Raw genomic sequence first — 17,248 nt, 5'->3', positions numbered from 1 at the left:
CTTCCATTTATTAATTGCTGACTTCTAAATTTCCAGGTTCTTAATGAGGCCTAACTGTACTTATGTTTGTATCCTTATTTGTGAGTACATACTTAAAATAAGCCTCCTTTGCAACCACATATGCACTGACTAGGATACTGTGGGTGAAACCATATACCTAGTTAGTGTTTTCTGTTTTCTGTAATCCCCAAAGGACTCTAAAACGGTCATTAAACTACGGACATGGTCAGTAAAAAATCACAGACATCTTATATTAGCAAGCTTAGCGTGATGACATTGCAGAAAAGTTCATATCACAATCATGCACTATGAACTCAAATATATATGCTCTTCATTTCAGAGTTGGCCTGACATGAAAGGCCATGATTATTTCATGGATTATGAAATTATATGTCATTTAATCTAATCCTCCTCCCAAAAACCAAGAAAATGCATCAATAAGCAGCCATTTTTGCTTCTCTGCTGCAAGCCCTTCTAACATAATGTCATATAAAATTTAATAAAGATATATATATATATAATATATCAAGGGATATAAAATGTAGTATACTAAGAAACCAAGAGTCACAAAATAATTTTACATTTTTCAACATTCCATATTTAGTATTCCACATGTCAATTAGTCTCTGAGGAAAGGTGGAAGATGTGAAGCTTCCTATTAAGAGTTCTGGGTTAGGACTCTGTGCTTCCACTGCGGCGGGGCACAGGTTTGATCCCATACCTCTGTGGTTCCTGGGTGGTAACTGATAGTTTCAAATTCATTATTAAGTAAGTTTTTAAGGCAGGGGCTTTATTTTATTATCTATCTCTACCTCAGGACAAATGGCAGAGTACTTAGCCATAACAGGGATAATTTAAACATCATTAATTTATTTATTACCAAATATATATATGGAAAGTGGCACCTTTCTATTTATGGAAGGTTGTGGATAATATGCTGTAATTTATTATAGAAAAGTTAATTTGTTTTTAAAATCATACTTGCCAATCAAAATACAAGTATCCTACAATATACATCATTGGTTCACAGATTCAAACAAGCTATTCCATTGCGTGCTATTCCATTCCATTACATGGAATTCAGATTCAAGAAGGTAATGGGAGCCCCAGAGTTCATGGTCATGGAAAGAGAATATCATTGAGTTGTGACTTATGGGAATTTAAAGATATAAGGGGTCAGGGAACCGGCTCTCATAGGTCATGAGGACATAGCAACTATGAAACACAAGAAAGTAAACTTTGTGGAAGAAAAAAATATAGAGAACATAAAAAAGCAAGTAACTAAAAGATATTTGAAACAGTCATGCAAAATTTCAACTATTGACGAGTAATATTACTATGTGAATGCTAGTATTAAGAAAACAGATGCTCTGCCAGTAACAATAAAATGTTGCCCATTCAAAATTATAGTCCTCAATGGGTCTTTATCATGCATTTTCAGGAGCTGCAAGTTTTAGCCGGTAAATATCGCATCTCAGGGATTTTTAAATCTCAGAGGAAAATACAGGTCCAAAAAGAAACATTGTAATTAAGTCCATTCTGTTTCGTATAATTACCTCTAATCCAGAATTTGGAAAGCTCTATGCCCATGGGGCTCCTTTCTCAAGACTTGACCTCTGGTACATGGGAACTATGCAACAACCTCTGTGAGTAGATACTGTTTTAGAGAAATATTAGTTAGCTATTTTGAAATATCTTGTTGACTTATTATTTGTATGCAAGTTCTTCAGTTATACAACTAAATATGACCTAATGTCATTTTTGTAAGGGAAAAGGCCATTGAGAGGTGGAGTGGGAATGTGATTCATGTTCTTAACATCTGTCACCACAGGACCAGCCTGAGCCATCTTGGGGGTAGGAAGAGTCATTCATTGGGATTAGAAAATTCCAAGCATTTATCCCCTTTACTTATCAAAGAATGTCTGCAACAGAGGACGTAGGAAGGTGGAATTGCTCTAGTCTAGGAACATTTTTGGAATTAAGCATGGACTTAATTTCTCCTTTCAAGACAAAGAGTACCAATTCCTCAACACTCATATCTCTTGGTGCTGATAAGGTCCCCATCATTCTGACTCCCTGAGATTGTACCAGGTTAGGTTCCTAGATATACAGGGACAAAAAGGATTTTTATGGGACATTTCTTTCTCTCTTAGATGGTCAGTTTTGTAAGAACAGCAGTGTAACATCCTTCTTCTAGTTTATTTTGGTCAATCCTACATGGAAGTTATAAAGCATTTATTGCCAAAGTTAAGACAACTCCTTTTATATTTCATTTCTTTCTCTTTATGATACTTGCACAATCTGAAATGAGATATATTGGCAGAAATTTAAGAACACAACACAAATTTAACTGGCAGAAATTTAAGAACACAACCATATAAATGATAGTCAATACAATAAACACCATCAAGAGAATATTTTATTTGCTATTATGATTGCGTCTAACAGCAATGTGTAACGTTAAACTAAACTAAGACAGGTGCAAATCTAGATGTACAAAATTTTCCCTCTGAGGATTATGCAGCAATTATTTATTTTTATTTTTATTTTATTTTTTTGCGGTATGTGGGCCTCTCACTGTTGTGGCCTCTCCCGTTGCGGAGCACAGGCTCTGGATGCACAGGCTCAGCGGCCATGGCTCACGGGCCCAGCCGCTCCGCGGCATGTGGGATCCTCCCAGACCGGGGCACGAACCCGTGTCCCCTGCATTGGCAGGCGGACTCTCAACAACTGCGCCACCAGGGAATCCCCCAATAAATTATTTTTTAAAATTTAACTGGTGTACATTTACAGCATGCATACATATTTGGTTCTAAAAATCCTGTGATACATGGACAATGAAAGAAATTTAATGTCATTTCATTCTATGAAAGAAATTATTGTTTTACTGACACAAATCTACATGTTAGAAAAACAAATTGTGAAAATTTCAAGCACTACATGTTGGATTCTAAATCAGTCAGCATGCTAATACTCTGAATTAATTTAAGTTGAAACTGATACCCTATGAGTCTTGAATAAGATTATAAAGACCATACAAATCACTGAAACATTAATTCACTTACTATTTAGAAGCTCACATTTTGCAGACAGTATTTGAAGCAGTTTATAATAATTTCCAGATATAATAAAACCATTAAAACTAGAGTAAAACGTCCAGCTAATATATAAACTATAGTCAAACTCACAACCAGGAATTTTCTAGGAGCCCAGGACAATACGGAAATATGAAATGGCAGAAAAATATTTTTTAAATTCTCAGTTGGTACCACATTTTAAGAGGACATTATCATATGATAGAATCAGCTAATTATATTTAAATAAGAGCTGCTATATTCAAGACAAGACACAGCAAGAGTGATATCTTTAATTGGTAGGGATGTCCTGGAGCACTCCATTAAAAAATATTCTGAGGTTAAGTTTGGGCACAGCAGAAACAACAGAGTGACTGATGTCTACCGTGGACTCAAGCATGCGGACAGGTAGCCCTTATTATTTGCCATTCATAACTCAGTCCACCAATTTGCTTCATTTTTTTGAGAAAATCAAGGCTCAGATAATGATGTAAATTTTTCAAGGTCACATATTAAATATTTAACTTTGCACACCAACAAAAGAGGAGATTATGGAAAATCTAGAGATTTAACAGAGTATTATAGAAATTCTATTGTTTAAGAATTCAAACAATAACAAGTATCATTGTAGACTAGCTGAAGACAAAAAAGGAAAGCTTCATATGGGATGAGACTTTGTTTAAAATTTTAACCGGATTTGTGTGTAAAAATGTCACAATTTCCTTATACTTATTTATCCCTTATTTCCCATATGGCCCTGAACATAGTAGGTGATCAATACATGTTTGTTGAATTAATTAGTGAAGTAATGAAATATTAGCGTATAAGTTATGAGGACAGAAACAAAATTAGGAGAGAAGAGAAATATCAGGTACTGTTTTGTGAAGAGCTTTTCTAATCTCTGCTAATTTTCCTCCTGTCATGATGCTTGGTATTTAACATTCAAGAACCTAGTGTTATTGGAAATATTTATTTCATTTTCATATTCTAATCTCTGCTACAAATTACCATTTCACCATTTCCAGTTCCTGATAGCTATATGTGGAGGCCTTTAAAAGATGTTGAGTGAAGGAGAAAGAATGACAGAATACAGGAAATGGGCCATTTTTATTCAAAACATTTGCTTGGACTTTGGGGATTAAGGTCCTATCAGTGGCAAAACAATTTGATGCAGCTGGTGCACTTCATTATGGTCACAGTGTACAGACATGCAGAATTTTGTTTAGAGTGAATGGTCTTTTGGCATAAGCTTTTGTGTTTTGCAGTCCTTTGGCAGTGAGAAGTTTCTGGCCAGCTCACATTTGTCATATCCCTCCCCTGACCGTGGAGACATCATGGAGGGTCAAATGGCTGGACCCTCTTTCTCAAGATTGTTGTTATTTTTCTTGCCTTCTTTTCTGTTAATTAAAATAAATAATGTTAGGCGCCAGTCCAGGGATGGATCAAATAGTGGTTTTATCCTCTTCCAGCAGGAAACAATGTGCATATATGGCTCTCAGGGAAGTTTCCCTAGTACTCTCTCCTCCCCAGCATGGAGCCTGGCATCTCCACTGTGCACAGAACATCTCTTATTGTTCCTGAAATCAGCCTTCCAATCCATGTGCATCCCTCTTAACCACTCTGAGCCTTTTGTCCTTGTGCTTAGGCTGAGGGAGCTCTATGCAATGATTTCTAAGCATTTCTCCAGATCTGACAACCCACGCTAGGAGTTTTGACCAGCAACAATTCTTTTAAATAATACAAGTGATGTTGGGCTTTAAAGTTAGGTTGGGAATTTCCCTGGCAGTCCAGTGGTTAGGACTCGGCACTTTCACTGCCAGGGCCAGGTTTGATCCTTGGTCAGGGAACTAAGACCCTGCAAGCCACACGCAGAGGCCAAAAAAAAAAAAATTTAGGTTAACATGAAAAAAAAAAGCTACTTATAGACACATAAATGATACATAGAGGGTAGAAGGATATTTTAAAAGGCAATATTTGTAATGTAAAAGGTTTCTTAACCTTTTACATTGTTTAATTGTAATTGTCAAAATTGCTATAATCTGAAATTTTTTCATTTAGTATGTTACAAATATTGACCTAATAGTGAAGTCAAATTTTATTAGTTTTGCAGTGTAATAAGCCAGCATAAAACACACTTTAAAATTAATAATTGCATCAGTGAATATGTCATAGAGACAAAGAAGCTAATACAAGAGAATCATATCACTAAGTGTTTTATTAGTGGAGACAAGTAATTTTTAAAATTTAATTCATAACACAATCACAGAGCACTTAGCTCTCTTAATGAACATACTTCTCATTCTCCAGGGAATTTTAAAAATCTCTCAATTCAATTACAAAATGCTCAGTGAGATTCAATCATACTGATTTCTTGTTCTATATTCCAAGGGTAAATAATATATTAGAACAAGCAAGAGGTGCAAGATGGGGAGTGGTTAATTAGCATCCAATTCAAAGTGCTTATAGGTACATCAAAACAATGAACTAGCTGTTTTTTGTTTTGTTTTGTTTTCATAAATAATGCAAAATATTCCAAGAATCAAGCAAATTTGTACAAAATACAATAAATGTGACTGGAAAAGACTGAGTAGTTGTATAGCCAATTAGCTGAATAAATTATTTCAATATTTCAGGCAAGCTCTCCTTTTTTAATCAGAAAGTCTGTGCCTTGGTCAGTGATAGTTAAGAATGAAAATTGTCTCCAGAATTTTACATAAATGTTTGAATTTCATATCAGGAAAACAAGACAACATTATTTCTGTAGGGAGACACTGGTGATTAATGCTTACCATATATCAAAAAAAATTCTTAACTGTTGGAATTTGAGTATAAGCTGAAAAATAAAAAGTGAGTTTCTTGTGTTTCTAGACTATTACTAGTTCAAAACACTTAGAATCTTTTCAGCTATAGCCAGATATTTTAACAAGTAACATATTTAATTCAGCAGAAAACAATTATTTTGTGTTATGCTCAGAAAAAGTAAACACAACACATTTTATTCAGTGGGATAAGAAACAAAGAAGCAGCAATGTTGGACAAAATCACATTATTCATGTGACACTTACACGACAAGGATTTTTATATTAAGTAGAAACAAATTGCTTTGCCTCAGCTGGAATGCCCATCCTGGATGGACTACTTTCCATCGTAAAGTAAATTTGGTCAATAGAAAGTTTGTTTGAATTTTAGAATCTGGAAGAGTTTAGAGACAATCTACATATACCCTCTATTATGTTTTCTGTTTTTCTGTTCTCTTAATTTCTCTTTTCCTATCCAAACCCATTCTTTGACTGTTGTACACCTGAAACTGACACAACATTGTAAATCAACTATACTCCAATAAAAATTAAAACAAAACAGAGCAACAACAACAAAAAAACCCCCATTGTATGAATAGAGAAATAGCCTTTGGTAAATCCACCTAGCACAGCAACACCAAAATAATGACCCCTCTTTGGGGTCATAATGTTATTATTATTACCTATAAAGGTTTGGTAGAATTTCCTTGAATTGAATTAATTGTCCTCCTCTTTCCCTGCCTGTGATTTCTTGATGATCAGTGTGACCTTTAGACAAGCTTGTTTTCCACTCAGATTTGTTCACACTGTTAAAAGAAATGTCTTATAAACATGACTAGGGCTATTGCTAGTAGAACCGTCCCATAAACACCTTACTTATTTTTTTAAATTTTTATTAATAAATTTATTTATTTATTTTTGGCTGCACAGGGTCTTATTTGCTGCCCGTGGGCAGCGAGTGGGGGCTACTCTTCGTTGCGGTGCACGGGCTTCTCATTGCAGTGGCTTCTCTTGTTGAGGAGCACTGGCTCTAGGTACGCGGGCTCAGCAGTTTTTGCACGCGGGTTCCAGAGCGCAGCTGCAGTAGTTGTGGCGCATGGGCTTAGTTACTCCACGGCATGTGGGATCTTCCCAGACCAGGGCTTGAACCCATGTCTCCTGCACTGGCAGGCGGATTCTTAACCACTGCGCCACCAGGGAAGCCCAACACCTTATTTATTTTAAATGTGTCTAGTTGTCTGATTTCTTATGCAAAATGTTCTATTCTCTTTAGTTGTCAGATTTAAAAGCTTAAATTTGATAACCAATAAATCTGAAAATTAGTAATTAAATTTATTGTTAGTTTTAAACTTATTTTTATTAGGTTAAAACACATGAAATTGCCATATATAAAGTAAAAATTACCCAATGTCAGTCACTTTATGTTTTGACCTGATATTTTCTCCTTTGCCATGAGAGGGACAGAATAAGAGTCAAAGGCTTGGGTTCAGGAATCAAACAGACAAGCCTTCAAATTATAGTCCAGTCATTTACTAGCTGTGTGATTGTGGACAATTATTTAATCTTTATTTGGCCTCAGTCTCTTCATCAGAAAATTAGGGATATAATCTTATGCAGTGCATTAAATTCTTTATTTTTTTTGAATTTTTGAGTTATTTTATTTTTTATACAGCAGGTTTTTATTAGTTATCTATTTTATACATATTAGTGTATATATGTCAACCCCAATCTCCCAATTCATCACACCACTACCACCCCTGTCACTTTACCCCCTTGATGTCCATACGTTAGTTCTCTACATCGCTGTCTCTATTTCTGCCTTGCAAACCAGTTCATCTGTACCATTTTTCTGGGTTCCATATATATGTGTTAATATATGATATCTGTTTTTCTCTTTCTGACATACTTGACCCTGTATGACAGTCTCTAGATCCATCCACGTCTCTACAAATGACCCAATTTCATTCCCTTTTATGGCTGAATAATATTCCATTGTATATATGTACCACATCTTCTTTATCCATTCCTCTGTCGATGGGCATTTAGGTTGCTTCCATGACCTGGCTATTGTAAATAGTGCTGCAATGAACATTGGGGTGCATGTGTCTTTTTGAATTATGGTTTTCTCTGGGTATATACCCAGTAGTGGTGTTGCTGGGTCATATGGTAATTCTATTTTTGGTTTTTTAAGGAACCTTCACACTGTTCTCCCTAGTGGCCATGTCCGTTTACATTCCCACCAACAGTGCAAGAGGATTCCCTTTTCTCCGCACCCTCTCCAGCATTTGTTTGTAGGTTTTCTGATGATGCCCATTCTAACTGGTGTGAGGTAATACCTCATTGTAGTTTTGATATGCACTTCTCTAATAATTAGTGATGTTGAGCAGCTTTACATGTGCATCTTGGGCATCTGTATGCCTTCTGTGGAGAAATGTCTATTTACATCTTCTGCCCATTTTCTGATTGGGCTGTATTTTTTTTGTATATTGAGCTGCATGACCTGTTTATATATTTTGGAGATTAATCCTTTGTCCGTTGATTGATTTGCAAATATTTTCTGCCATTCTGAGGGTTGTCTTTTTGTCTTGTTTGTAGTTTCCTTTGCTTTGCAAAAGCTTTTAAGTTTCATTAGGTCCCATTTGTTTATTTTTGTTTTTATTTCCATTACTCTAGGAGGTGGATCAAAAAAGATCTTGCTGTGATTTATATCAAAGAGTGTCCTTCCCATGTTTTCCTCTAAGAGTTTTATAGTGTCCGGTCTTACATTTAGGTCTCTAATCCATTTTGAGTTTATTTTTGTGTATGGTGTTATGGAGTGTTGTAATTTCATTCTTTTACATGTAGCTGTCCAGTTTTCCCAGCACCACTTATTGAAGAGGCTGTCTTTTCGCCATTGTATATTCTTGCCTCCTTTATCAAAAATAAGGTGACCATATGTGCGTGGGTTTATCTCTGGGCTTTCTATCCTGTTCCATTGATCTATATTTCTGTTTTTGTGCCAGTACCATATTGTCTTTTTATTTATTTATTTATTTATTTATTTATTTATTTATTTTTGGCTGTGTTGGGTCTTCATTTCTGTGCGAGGGCTTTCTCTAGTTATGGCAAGTGGGGGCCACTCTTCATCACAGCGCACGGGCCTCTCACTGTTGTGGCCTCTCTTGTTGTGGAGCACAGGCTCCGGATGCACAGGCTCAGCGGCCATGGCTTACTAGGCCCAGCCGCTCCGTGGCATGTGGGATCCTCCCAGACCAGGGCTCAAACCCGTGTCCCCTGCATTAGCAGGCAGATTCTCAACCACTGCGCCACCAGGGAAGCCCACCATATTCTCTTGATTACTGTAGCTTTGTAGTATAGTATGAAGTCAGGGAGTCTGATTCCTCCATCTCTGTTTTTTTCCCTCAAGACTGCTTTGGCTATTTGGGGTCTTTTGTGCCTCCAAACAAATTTTAAGATTTATTTTTCTAGTTCTGTAAAAAATGTCACTGGTGATTTGATAGGGATTGCATGGAATCTGTAGATTGTTTTGGGTAGTATAGTCATTTTCAAAATATTGATTCTTCCAATCCAAGAACATTGTATATCTCTTCATCTGTTTGTGTCACCTCTGATTTCTTTCATCAGTGTCTTACAGTTTTGTGCATAAAGGTCTTTTACCTCCTTAGGTAGGTTTATTCCAAGGTATTTTATTCTTTTTGTTGCAATGGTGCATGGGATTGTTTCCTTAAATTCTCTTTCTGATCTTTCATTGTTAGTGTATGGGAATGCAAGAGATTTCTGTGCATTAATTCTGTATCCTGCAACTTTACCAAATCCATTGATTAGCTCTAGTAGTTTTCTGGTGGCATCTTTAGGACTCTCTATGTATAGTATCATGTCATCTGTGAACAGTGACAGCTTTACTTCTTCTTTTCCAATTTGTATTCCCTTTATTCCTTTTTCTTCTCTGATTGCCATGGCTCAGACTTCCAAAACTTTGTTGAATAATAGTGGTGAGAGTGTACATCCTTGTCTTGTTCCTGATCTTAGAGGAAATGCTTTCAGTTTTTCACCATTGAGAGTGATCTTTGCTGTTGGTTTTCTGTATATGACCTTTATTATGTTGAGGTAGGTTCCCTCTATGCCCACATTCTGGAGAGTTTTTCTCATAAATGGGAGTTGAATTTTGTCAAAAGCTTTTTCTGCATCTATTGAGATGATCATACTGTTTATATACTTCAATTTGTTAATATGGTGTATCACATTGACTGATTTGCATATACTGAAGAATCCTTGCATCCCTGGGATAAATCCCACTTGATCATGGTGTATGATCCTTTTAATGTGTTGTTGGATTCAGTTTGCTAGTATTCTGTTGAGGATTTTTGTATCTATGTTCATCGGTGATATTGGTCTGTAATTTTCTTTTTTTGTAGTATCTTTGTCTGGTTTGCTATCAGGGTGATGGTGGCCTCATAGGATGAGTTTGGGAGTGTTCCTTCCTCTGCAATTTTTTGGAAGAGTTTGAGAAGGATGGGTGTTAGCTCTTCTCTAAATGTTTGGTAGAATTCACCTGTGAAGCCATCTGGTCCTGGACTTTTGGTTGTCAGAAGATTTGTAATCACAGTTTCAATTTCAGTGCTTGTGACTGGTCTGTTCATATTTTCTATTTCTTCCTGGTTCAGTCTTGGAAGGTTATGCCTTTCTAAGAATTTGTGCATTTCTTCCAGGTTGTCCATTTTATTGGCATAGAGTTGCTTGTAGTAGTCTGATATGATGCTTTGTATTTCTGCAGTGTCCATTGTAACTTCTCCTTTTTCATTTCTAATTTTATTGATTTGAGTCCTCTCCCTCTTTTTCTTGATGAGTCTGACTAAAGGTTTATCAATTTTGTTTATCTTCTCAAAGAACCAGCTTTTAGTTTTATTAATTGTTGCTATTGTTTCCTTCATTTCTTTTTCATTTATTTCTGGTCTGATCTTTAGGATTTCTTTCCTTTTGTGCACTTTGGGTTTTTTTTTTTTTTTTGGCTGTTTTCTTCTTTCTCTAATTGCTTTAGGTGTAAGTTTAGGTTGCTTATTTGAGATATTTCTTGTTTCTTGAGGTAGGATTGTATTGCTATAAACTTCCCTCTTAGAACTGCTTTTGCTGAATCCCATAGGTTTTGGCTCGTCTTGTTTTCATTGCCATTTGTCTCTAGGTATTCTTTGATTTCTTCAGTGATCTCCTGGTTATTTAGTAACGTATTGTTTAACCTCCATAAGTTTGTGTTTTTTACATTATTTTCCCTGTAATTGATTTCTAATCTGATAGCATTGTGCTTGGAAAAGATGCTTGATATGATTTCAATTTTCTTAAATTTACCAAGGCTTGATTTGTGACCCAAGATGTAATCTGTCCTGGAGAATGTTCTGTGCACACTTGAGACAAAAGTTTAATCTGCTGTTTTTGGATGGAATGTCCTATAAATATCAATTAAGTCTATCTGGTCTATTGTGTCATTTAAAGCTTGTGTTTCCTTATTAATTCTCTGTCTGGATGATCTGTCCATTGGCTTTAAGTGAGAGTTAAAGTCCCCCACTATTATTGTGTTATTGTTGATTTCCTCTTTTATAGCTGTGAGCATTTGCCTTATGTATTGAGGTGCTCCTATGTTGGGTGCATATATATTTATAATTGTTATATCTTCTTCTTGGACTGATCCCTTGATCATTATGTAGTGTCCTTCCTTGTCTCTTATAACATTCTTTATTTTAAGGTCTATTTTATGTGATATAAGTATTGCTACTCCAGCTTTCTTTTGATTTCCATTTGCATGGAATATCTTTTTCCATCCCCTCACTTTCAGTCTGTATGTGTCCCTAGGTCTGAAGTGGGTCTCTTGTAGACAGCATATATATGGGTCTTGTTTTTGTATCCATTCAACAAGCCTGTGCCTTTTGGTTGGAGCATTTAATCCATTCACGTTGAAGGTCATTATTGATATGTATGTTCCTATTACCATTTTCTTAATTGTTATGGGTTTGTTTTTCTAGGTCCTTTTCTTCTCTTGCGTTTCCCACTTAGAGAAGTTCCTTTAGCATTTGTTGTAGAGCTGGTTTGGTGATGCTGAATTCTCTTAGCTTTTGCTTCTCTGTAAAGTTTTTGATTTCTCCATTGAATCTGAATGAGATCCTTGCAGGGTGATGTAATCTTGGTTGTAGGTTCTTCCCTTTCATCACTTTAAATATATCGTGCCACTTCCTTCTGGCATGTAGTGTTTCTTCTGAGAAATCAGCTGTTAACTTTATGGGAGTTCCCTTGTATGTTATTTGTCGTTTTTCCCTTGTTGCTTTCAATAATTTTGCTTTGTCTTTAATTTTTGTCAGTTTGATTACTGTGTGTCTTGGCATGTTTCTCCTTGAGTTTATCCTGCCTGGCACTCTCTGCTCTTCCTGGACTTGGGTGGCTATTTCCTTTCCCATGTTAAGGAAGTTTTCGACTATTATCTCTTCAAATATTTTCTCGGGTCCTTTCTCTCTCTCTTCTCCTTCTGGAACCCCTATAATGAGAACGTTGTTACATTTAATGTTGTCCCAGAGGTCTCTTAAGCTATCTTCATTTCTTTTCATTCTTTTTCTTTATTCTGTTCCATGGCATTGAATTCCACCATTCTGTCTTCCAGGTCACTTATCCCTTCTTCTGCCTCAGTTATTCTGCTACTGATTCCTTCTAGTGTATTTTTCATTTCAGTTATTGTATTGTTCATCTCTGTTTGTTTGTTGTTTAATTCTTCTAGGTGTTTGTTCTTTAATTCTTCTAGGTCTTTGTTAAACGTTTCTTGCATCTTGTGGATCTTTGCCTCCATTCTTTTTCTGAGGTCCTGGATTATCTTCACTATCATTATTCTGAATTCTTTTTCTGGAAGTTTGCCTATCTCCACTTCATTTAGTTGTTTTTCTGGGGTTTTATCTTGTTCCTTCATCTGGTACAAAGTCTTCTGCCTTTTCATTTTGTCTATCTTTCTGTGAATGTGGTTTTCTTTCCACAGGCTGCTGGACCGTAGTTCTTCTTGCTTCTATTCTCTGCCCTCTGGGGGATGAGTCTATCTAAGAGGCTTGTGTAAGCTTCCTGATGGGAGGGACTGCTGGTGGGTAGAGCTGAGTTTTGCTTTGGTGGGCAGAGCTCAGTAAAAGTCTAATCCGCTTGTCTGCTGCTGCGTGGGGCTGGGTTCCTTCCCTGTTGGTTGTTTGGCCTGAGACAACCCAGCACTGGAGCCTACCTGGCTCTTTGGTGGGGCTAATGGCACACTCTGGGAGGGCTCACGCCAAGGAGTACTTCCTAAAACTTCTGCTACCAGTGTCCTTGTCCCCATTGTGAGCCACAGCCACCCCCTGCCTCTGCAAGAGACCCTCCAACAGTAGCAGGTTCTTGTGGCTCAGTCTCCTATGGGGTCACTGCTCCTTCCCCTGGGTCCCGATGTGCACACTACTTTGTGTGTGCCCTCCAAGAGTGGATTCTCTGTTTCCCCCAGTCCTGTTGAAGTCCTGCAATCAAATCCTGCTAGACTTCAAAGTCTGATTCTCTAGGAATTCCTCCTCCCATTGCTGGACTCTCCAGCTTGGGAAGCCTGACGTGGGGCTCAGAACCTTCACTCCAGTGGGTGGACTTCTGTGGTTTAATTGTTCTTCAATTTCTGAGTCACCCACCCAGCTGTTATGGGAATTGATTTTATTGTGATTGCACCCCTCCTACCGTCTCATTGTGGCTTCTCCTTTGTCTTTGGATGTGGAGTCTCTTTTTGGTTAGTTCCAGTGTCTTCCTGTCGATGATTATTCAGCAGTTAGTTGTGATTCTGGTCCTCTCTCAAGAGGGAGTGAGCGCACGTCCTTCTACTCTGCCATGTTGATCCAATATCCGCTGCATTAAATTCTTTTGTATATTAAAGGAATTAATAAGCACAGTGTTGTTACAAAGTGAGTGCTCAAAAAACGTTAGTGAAAGTTATTAACATTGGATTAAATTAATATTTTGATTGTCTTTCCCACTGTTTTCTTTTTCCTATTGAATTTCCTGATTGGTGCCCCTGGTTTATATATACTGCTCTTGCATTCATAGCTCATTGCATTTTCATATATTATCTCATTTGATATTATGAATATTATGAGGTTTATGGGGTAGGAATTATTATCCCCCTTTTCCAAACAAGGAAACTAAGTTTTGTTATCTTTTCACAGAGCACACAGTGAGTAAAAGGCAAAACCACATGAGAATTCACTAATCTTTTTTCACCAAGCTTCCTTTTATAAGGTCATTTGGAATGGATATTCCTGGGCAGCAAATATTCTAACATTGATGGCATTGATTTGACATGATCATTCTGAGGAAGTCTTCTCATTTATTACAAACATCTCTAATAGCCAACATTTATTTAGCACTTAGTATATACCCCATACTATATATGTATAAACTACGTGCTTCTACTATATACATAACAACTCCATGAGACTGGCACTCTTATAGTCCCTGATTTACCGATAAGAAAACTGAGAGCTAGTTAGTGGTGAAGCCAAGGTCTGAAAGGAGGAAGTTTGTTTCCAGGGCCTGTGCTCTTAACCAGTACACTGTATTACCTCTTAGTAAATTATACTGCAAACTTACTGCTTTCAAAGTTTCATTTCTCCTCAACCAGTAAATTTCAACATGTCACATTGTTTCTAAAACAAAACAAAACAAGACCAAAACCAAAAAAAAAAAAGAAAAACCCAAAACACTGTCCCCACTGAAATTTTGAGTGCTGAATAGAAATATTTCCTAGGATGTTTGTACTCTCACAGGCAAGACTGCTACATAATTTGCAGAGTCCAGTGCAAAATAAAATTAGAGGACCCTATCTTAAAAAGTTATTAAGAATTCCAATTAGAATGTGACAGTAGAGCATTAAATCAAGTATGTGGTCCTGTGGAGCATGAGACCCTGTGTGACTAAAAGGTAGTACGCCCATGACATGGGCCCAAGCAGGGCCCATCACCCTGTACCTGGCCTTGGCCCAGCACATCTATCCTATTTTAGGCTCCAATAAAGCCTCGTAATGGAACAGAAGCACTGGAGACCTCTTATTGAGTCTGTCTCAGAATTACTCTAGTTTTTCCAGTGAGAGCACCCTGAGGCAATGGGCCATTGGTGAAGTAAGACTTGGGAGGGAAGCAAGGCTACCAGATCTGTTGTGAGAAAGGAGAAGCAGAGACCAGATTTCATCTTAGCAGTCCAGAGTGAGATAGTGATCAGGATGTGGGGAGAAGAAAGAGGAAGTTCTAGGGAACTCCCACTATCCCACAAAGAGGGAATCACCCTTGCCTCCCATCAGAATGGTGGCAGAAACCTGTAAAATATATCCATTTATCTTGGTCATTTGGATGGGGGTCCATGTTAATTTGTTTAAAATTAGTAAGCCTGGCCCTGGCCATTAAAATGCTTTGCTTTTTGCACTTTTAAAATTGTAGACAAGAAATAGTTTTTAGTCTTCCTTCTAAAGGTAGAAAAGAGTTGCATTTCTGAAAAATAGTTGTCATTAATTTTTTAAAAATAAATTTATTTATTTATTTTTGGCTGCATTGGGACTTTGTTGCTGAGTGCGGGCTTTTTCTAGTTGTGGCGAGCAGGGGTTACCCTTTGTTGTGGTGCACAAGCTTCTCATTGTGGTGGCTTCTTTTGTTGCAGAGCATGGGCTCTAGGTGCACAAGCTTCAGTAGTTGTGGCACGTGGGTTCAGTAGTTGTGGCTCAAGGGCTCTAGAGCTCAGGCTCAGTAGTTGTGGTGCACGGGCTTAATTGCTCCACGGGCATGTGGGATCTTCCCAGACAAGGGCCCGAACCTGTGTCCCCTGCATTGGCAGGTGGATTCTTAACCACTGCGCCACCAGGGAAGTCCCAGTTGTCTTTAATTTTTGATCTTTGATTCAATCTGTGGTGTGCATCAAAAGTATTGTCATTCTATATTGGAGGCAATCAAGAATTAGAGCAGGTTTAGGGCTTCCCTGGTGGCGCAGTTGTTGAGAGTCCGCCTGCCGATGCAGGGGACACGGGTTCGTGCCCCGGTCCAGGAAGATCCCACATGCCACGGAGCGGCTGGGCCCGTGAGCCGTGGCTGCTGAGCCTGCATGTCCGGAGCCTGTGCTCCGCAACAGGAGAGCCCACAGCAGTGAGAGGCCCGCGTACCACAGAAAAAAAAAAAAAAAAAGAATTAGAGCAGGTTTGAATCAAAATACATAGGTTTAGCTCAGGTCCCTCTCCTCTGTGATCTTGAGAAAGTTAATTAACCTCTCTGAGCCTCAGTGTTTTTTAATCTGTAAAGTGAGAAAATTTTAGAAATAATAAACAAGCTCAGAGGATCTTTATAAGTATTCAATACATAAAGGTGCTTAGTGCAATACCTGGCACATCACAAGAATTCAGCAAATTATAGAGACATTATTTCATATAAATATGCATATATGAGTATATTTGTATTTCATGTATGTATATACTTTTAAGTATATAATATAGGTAAATAAATACATATGTGTGTATACTTATAAAATATATTTTTTAGGTTTCTGAGTTTTGAGTTCTTGTATATCAGAGAAGGGGAATACTTGGCTAGGAGGACTGGCTGCAATAGTTTCTTTTGGGGCTTCTGTCTGTCACTGCCAATTGAACATTCAACTTTTATGGCATTCAAATTAAATTACTACTGCCTGCACAATTAGGAACTTTTTCAGCATCATCCTTATGCTTCAAATCAAGCAGACTGAGTGTTTACTTGAGTATAAATCTAATATAATCCTCAGAAAAAGCCAGGTGTGTTTCCTGTTTGAAATGGTGGTTATGTGTTTCCAGGTGTTATGCAGAGCATTGATTGGGACCCATGAATTTCCTTCTATTGAGGTTATCTTACTTAACTGTCACCTCTCTCCCTAATCCCTAGCTACCTGATGTATTTTTTATGTGTCTCTTGTTTTTAATCACTGAAAATAAAATGGGAAATACCTGAAGCTCTAGTATCCCTTTTGATAGTACACTGACAGCATATATCCAGCTTAGCCTCCAAAATTTCAGTTTTATAGTTCCCTAAAATTTGTTGAAAACAGCTGTTTAGTTATTATATGCCCAATACAGAATTCACCAAAATTTGTGAATTTGAAAAATGAAGAAAAAACAGAAGCAATTGTAAACCCAACATAAACAGTGCTTTACCTTTTCTTATTATTTAAATATGCAAATAAACATGGAAATAATGAGTGCTTCTCTGTTGTTTTGCTAGTGAATGGAATAATTTTGACAGCAGTCTTTTAAAAACCTATATGTGAAATGTGTTTTCCATGAAATGAGTCATTTGTTTTGTGTCTGAACTTCTCAGGAAGTTCGCTTACATGAACATC

The sequence above is a fragment of the Mesoplodon bidens genome, assembly GCF_964165515.1.
Source record: "Mesoplodon bidens genome assembly, chromosome: 5".
Taxonomy (NCBI): Eukaryota; Metazoa; Chordata; class Mammalia; order Artiodactyla; family Ziphiidae; genus Mesoplodon; species Mesoplodon bidens.
This window is presented reverse-complemented; position numbering follows the sequence as displayed.